Consider the following 5,866-nt stretch of genomic DNA (forward strand, 5'->3'; position numbering starts at 1 on the left):
TTCAAACAAAAACTGTATTATTTTATATTATTAATACATTGCACAAAGTAGAATAATATATAGTGCTCCATTGCCTTCACATGAGGGAGTCAATGCAACATGATCACACGTGAAGTTTGGTCCATATTGAACAATTATGAGCATCAACTTGGAGTACCTTCCTTACATGCTGACCCACATTGCTCATAGTCTAAGAGATCATTAGAAAAGAAAAAAATCCTATGCAAGTGAACATGCTAATTCAATTGTATATAACACCTTTTTACTTCGCACATCCAATGAAATCATATTCAAGGTACAGAAATAACAGTTTATACAAGCAAACATTTTAACAATGGGGTCAAGGAGCACTTAGCCGAGTAGGATGGTTGTGGTCAGCCACCGCGATGGGTTGGAAAGCATAAGCCACACATCCAAGCTCCGGGCGAGGGGCACAAAAAAAAAACATTAAGAAAAAAATATTTTTTAGTTGAACTATCCCTTAGAGGCATGACCTTCTGTAAAGCTTAGAAACAATGTGTATTGTGAAAAGCACTATTCAAATTTAAATTGGTTATTTATGAAAAAAAAAAAAACATCTTTGTTTGTGACATGTTTGTGGGGTACTTGTGAAAAGACCTGAAAAATAAGAAAATAAGTTTACTAGCAACTTTATAGCAATAAAGAAATGCAATGCCTTTGTGTGTCCAGGGGTGGAAAGAGTACTGAAAAATCATACTCAAGTAACAGTACTGTTATTTCCAAAAATATTTAGTATGAGTAGAGTAAAAGCAGCTGTCCTAAAAACTACTCAAGTAAGAGTAAATGAGTAGCTCATTTAAAAGTACTAATGAGTAGTGAGTATTGAGTACAGAGTTGCAAAACTTATGCACCATTATAATAATATAAGTTGTTTGGTACAGGGGCTACATCATGCTTAAAAAGGAATAATTCACCCAAAAATGAAAATTCTCTCATCATTTACTCACCCTAATCCATGTGCCTCCAGTCGTTTAATCTATGTCTTCAGAAGCGATATGATAGATGTGGTGAGAAACAGATCAATATTTATTTCCTTTTTTACCAATTCTCCTCCTTGCCCAGTCAATCTCCACTTTAAATTTCACTTTCTTCTTGCATATAGCTACCTTCTGGGCAGAGAAAAGAATTTCTAGCAAAAATTTACATAAATATTGATCTGTTTTCACCCACACCTGTCATATCAATTCTGAAGTCATGGAACACTGGAGTTTTATATATATTACTTTTATGCTGCTTTTATGTGCTCTTTGCAGCTTCAAAGTTTTGGTACCCCTTCACTTATATTGACCTACAAAGTTGAAATATTCTTCTAAAAATCTTAATTTGTGTTCTGAAGAAAGAAAGTCATAGACAGATGGCATGAGGGTGAGTAAATGATGAGAATTTTCCTTTTTGTTTGAATTATTTCTTTAAGTAGCACATGGGGAACCACATTGTCCTCCTTTTGAGATACAATGTTCAACACTGATTTAGTTCTTGTATCTTTTAAGTCCAGACATTTTTACGTTCTCATTCTAATGCATGATGCACAATTTTCTGAAGTTTGTGACTGGTGGAAATTTTTGCTGAATTATTGCTCTGCAAATGTTGATACTAATCATAATTATAAATTATTTTATTATCTCCACTTTCCTGGTAATTTATTATAGCAATTAACACACTCTCTATATCTGGGGTCAGTATTATTGAGTATTATTAAAAAACGAACAATAGGGCTATTTAAAAATATATATATTATTAAAAATGTCACTGTTTTATTCTATTACATTAGTACTTTTAAAGCTACTCAAATTATTCAGCCAAAAGTAGTTTGGCTGAATAGTGGTTTTCTCGTTTCCTTGTTAATGTTGTTAGATTCATATCCTTTATTTACCGAATTTATGTGCTAAATTCGGTTAAATGTACACTTCAAGTCCAACATTTTGATGCAAATACGCATTTTGTCCCACTGTTTAAATTCAGTTTATACATAAAACATGTGCGTTTACATTAAGTCCTCATCAAGACGGGCATTGGTGGAATTATAAAGTTTATTTGACCATTTAGGCGCTAAACCGCATTGGCGCACAAATATTAGCCGCCTGTCAATCAAACAGCACGCAGCTACAGACGTCAGGAAATAACAAGTCAATATTTTATATTTCATCTAGATCAGGGGTCGGGAACGTTTTTTTTCTTCACTAAGGAGCCATTTTCGAAAGAGGCATAGCACAAATAATTTACTATTTTCAAAAACAAAGTTTTTCCATAAAATAAAATGATTATATTGCCCATAGACTACTCAAAAACAAACACATATGCAAAAATGATTGCAATATGGAACTGAGTACATGTGTTTATGCGGGTCTCCATAAAATTACTTAATTTTACAATTGTTCATGAAAAATGTAACTTCCATTTTGGGCTATATGGTCAACCCCAGAGGTCGGTGAATATTTTTGCTTTATTCATTTTGCCTTAAATATTAAAGTAATTTATTGAAACACAAACTTAAAATAATTTTTTCTTTATTCAAAATTGCACTTTAAATTAAACAAAAAATTTATTAAAATAAGGAAGTGATTAAAAAATCTTATATATAAGCACCTCCCTAAATCCAAACATTTCTCCAATCGCCCCATTTGCCATAACCCATGTATCACAACAGGTGAAAAATGACCAAAAGATACAAATTAAGAACTAAAGACAATAATAATAATCATCATAAAAAATAAGCCTAATAAATTCCCTTGTGTTCCAAAAAATGCTGCCAAATGTGTGTTCTTATTGAATGTTATATATATATGTTTATTGCGTTTTGTTAATACAGTTCCATTAGTACAGCAATACATCCATCTGCTGCTTAAAGAAAAGAAAATAGAACAACATTTTTGGTTCAAAGTGAACATGTCTTGCATTACTTTATGATTTAATCACTTTCGTCTTTGTTTGTTTAATACAAAGATACCTGTATATATTATATTACTGGACCTGCAGAGTTGCGTTCACAATGTGTTAGAGTGAACCGTTCCGTGGAAATAAAGGGAAACTCACAGCACCTCAGGAGATGATCGGAGATCATGTTCAGCTTTCTCATAGATTACATTATTCTTCCAGTCGAATGAAACTGTCGAATGAAAAAAGAGTGATAACTCCTTACATGCGCTTGTTCCACGAGACTGGTTCCCACTGCACGCCTCTGAACAAACAGCGAATCAGACACAAGCATTGACAACTTATCTTTTGTCTGTTATTAAAAGGTCATCCACCACCTGTTGCGGGTAGATGAGCAAAATTACTAGCACATGAAATACATTTGAACCAGGAGCTGGCGAACATGATTTAGCCTCATCGCATTTTGCGGGTGGCGGATGCTATATCACAACCTGGGTGCACATAAAAATAACGAACATTCATAAAATCGCTCTTAGAAAATGCTCTTAACAGCTAAGATCAATAGTTTTTGGAAAACAACTCCCAGAACTCTATGCATGTGCGTGTCTTGGAGAAGCACTTTCATTGCACTTGTGAACAGCAGAGCTCACTGCGCACATGTCAAATGAGACGCGCATGGGCAGCTTTTCTTTCATCTGTATAGATAATGTAAAATATAATCAGAAGTCTTTCAGGTCGCCTTCCACAGTGGCTGGTACATCAGCAAAATACTCCACATGACAAATCAGCATTTGGCAGGTGTTCATTTCAAACCTTTTTCACCAGGAGTAGGCTGTATGACTATGACTGTATTCGAGAGAAAGGAAATCAAAAGTCATTGTCATTGACTTCAAGCTTTGCAATGGCACACACACTTTCTGTTGGAAAATTATATCAAGAAAGTTTTAAACGATCATGTGTTGGTAAATGGTGAGACACCCAGAGAGCCACTTGATTTTTAACAAAGAGCCACACGTGAGCCATAGGTTCCCAACCCCTGATCTAGATCAACCAACCAGTGGTGCTCTTGCTATCGTGATTGATGTAATGAACACCCCTGTTCTAGATGTAGAAATATATAAGACTACTCAAAAGTTTGATTAAATACATCTCACTTTTTTCCGATTAACTTCTAGATCTAGAACCCTATTGATAACATTGCATTAATCTCTCACAGTAGCCCAATAATCTCAGTGATAAATAGTTAAAAGGCTATGTTATAGACACACAGAATCTAGTAAGCAGATATATGAAATTTACCTCGATATGTTTCTTCAAATTAGAAGCAGGATTAATGCTGATATCTGGCTTGGGCAAGTTAAACTCACATGACACGGTGCAATTGGCCTTTTTCACTGAAAAAAGCCCTTTCAAGTGCAGCCGATTCTTTTCAGCTGTAAACTGTGCTTGAGTCATTCTCCACAGTTGGCACCAGATCTGCAGCTTCCGTTCAAGTTTTTTACATATTACTATTTGACAGGAGTCACGAGACTCTTCCTAGCCAATCATGTTGATAAATACAAATAAAATTAGGGCAGGGAAATAGCTCAGAACAGTTACAGCACTTAAAATGTAGTAAAACAAGTAAAAGTATACCATTTTTAAACTGCTTAAAAAAGTACAAGTCTTGGGAAAAAGTAGTTAAAAGTAACACAAGTATTTGTAATTCGTTACTTTACACCCCTGCTAGTGAGTAGGGTGACCATATGTCCTCTTTATCGGACCTTAAAAAACCATCTGCATTTATATCTCATTTTGCAAGTATGCATTTTGTTTTAAGGCTCCATATGATTGGAACAATCTTCCTCTTTTTATCCGTTCTTTAACTTCACTTACAGCGTTTCGAAGGGCTCTCGGGGAATATCTTCGGAATATTTGTCTTTGTTTCTAGTTTTGTTTGTTTGACCATGGGCTTCATTGGTCATGTGTTTATTAATTCTAATTTTTATGTCTTCATTTTTATTCATTTATTTATTATTATTGTTATCCTCAATTTATTTTTTCTTTTTTTTTCTTTTTGTATTACTCTTAGTCCTTGACCTTGTGCAATGCTAGTCATGTGGTTGTTTCTCTATCATGTTATCTATAGGGATCGTGTTGGGTAGGGTGGGGTTGAGCATTGTGAGCTGGTGTGTGTGTGTTGTTGTGTTTTGTTGTGCGGTTTTTGACCGTGATATTTGCTCTGCTGTTTTGGTTCTTTTTTTGCTTTGATGTATTGGAGGACCCCCTCGAAAACGAGATGCTTCATCTCAAGGGGTTAATCCTCGTAATAAAGATATGTTTATAAATAAAAAAAAAATAAAATAAATATCTCCTCTTTTTCAAGCATGAAAATACATATTGTATCTACATTATGTTTTATCTTCATGTTTGCTGTGACAGAATGTACGCAGGGCTCTTGAACAATCAGAATTATTAATGTGGCACTGTGGTAAAGTAAACTTTTATGACACTGACTGAGTCTGAGGCAGTGGTCATTAATCCTGGAGGATCTCCTATACTTACCTGTACAGCCTCTGGATATAATGGCAACCAGCAACTGTCCTGGATCAGACAGGCCCCAGGAGGATGCTTGGAGTGGCTGGCATACATCTAATCTGGTAGTGGTTATATAGGCTACTTCTCTCAGTTTGTTCAGTTCACCATCTCCTGAGACAACAACAAGAAGCATCTTGGTTACTGTCGTAACCTCCGTTCCCTGATGGAGAGAACAAGACATTGTGTCGATGAAGTGACACTAGGGGTCGCTCTTGTGAGCCCGAGACACCTTCAGATCTTTTAGAAAAGGCCAATGAGAAGTAGGCGAATTGGCGATCTAAATTTGCATGCCACTCCCCCGAGCCACAAGGGTGACCAGCTCCCCGTCTTCCCTGACCTTTCACAGGACCTGTGCAAGTAGGCTCGCAGGGGGAAACGCGTATTTGCTCAGCCC

This window comes from Xyrauchen texanus, chromosome 12 (assembly GCF_025860055.1).
Source record: "Xyrauchen texanus isolate HMW12.3.18 chromosome 12, RBS_HiC_50CHRs, whole genome shotgun sequence".
Classification (NCBI taxonomy): domain Eukaryota; kingdom Metazoa; phylum Chordata; class Actinopteri; order Cypriniformes; family Catostomidae; genus Xyrauchen; species Xyrauchen texanus.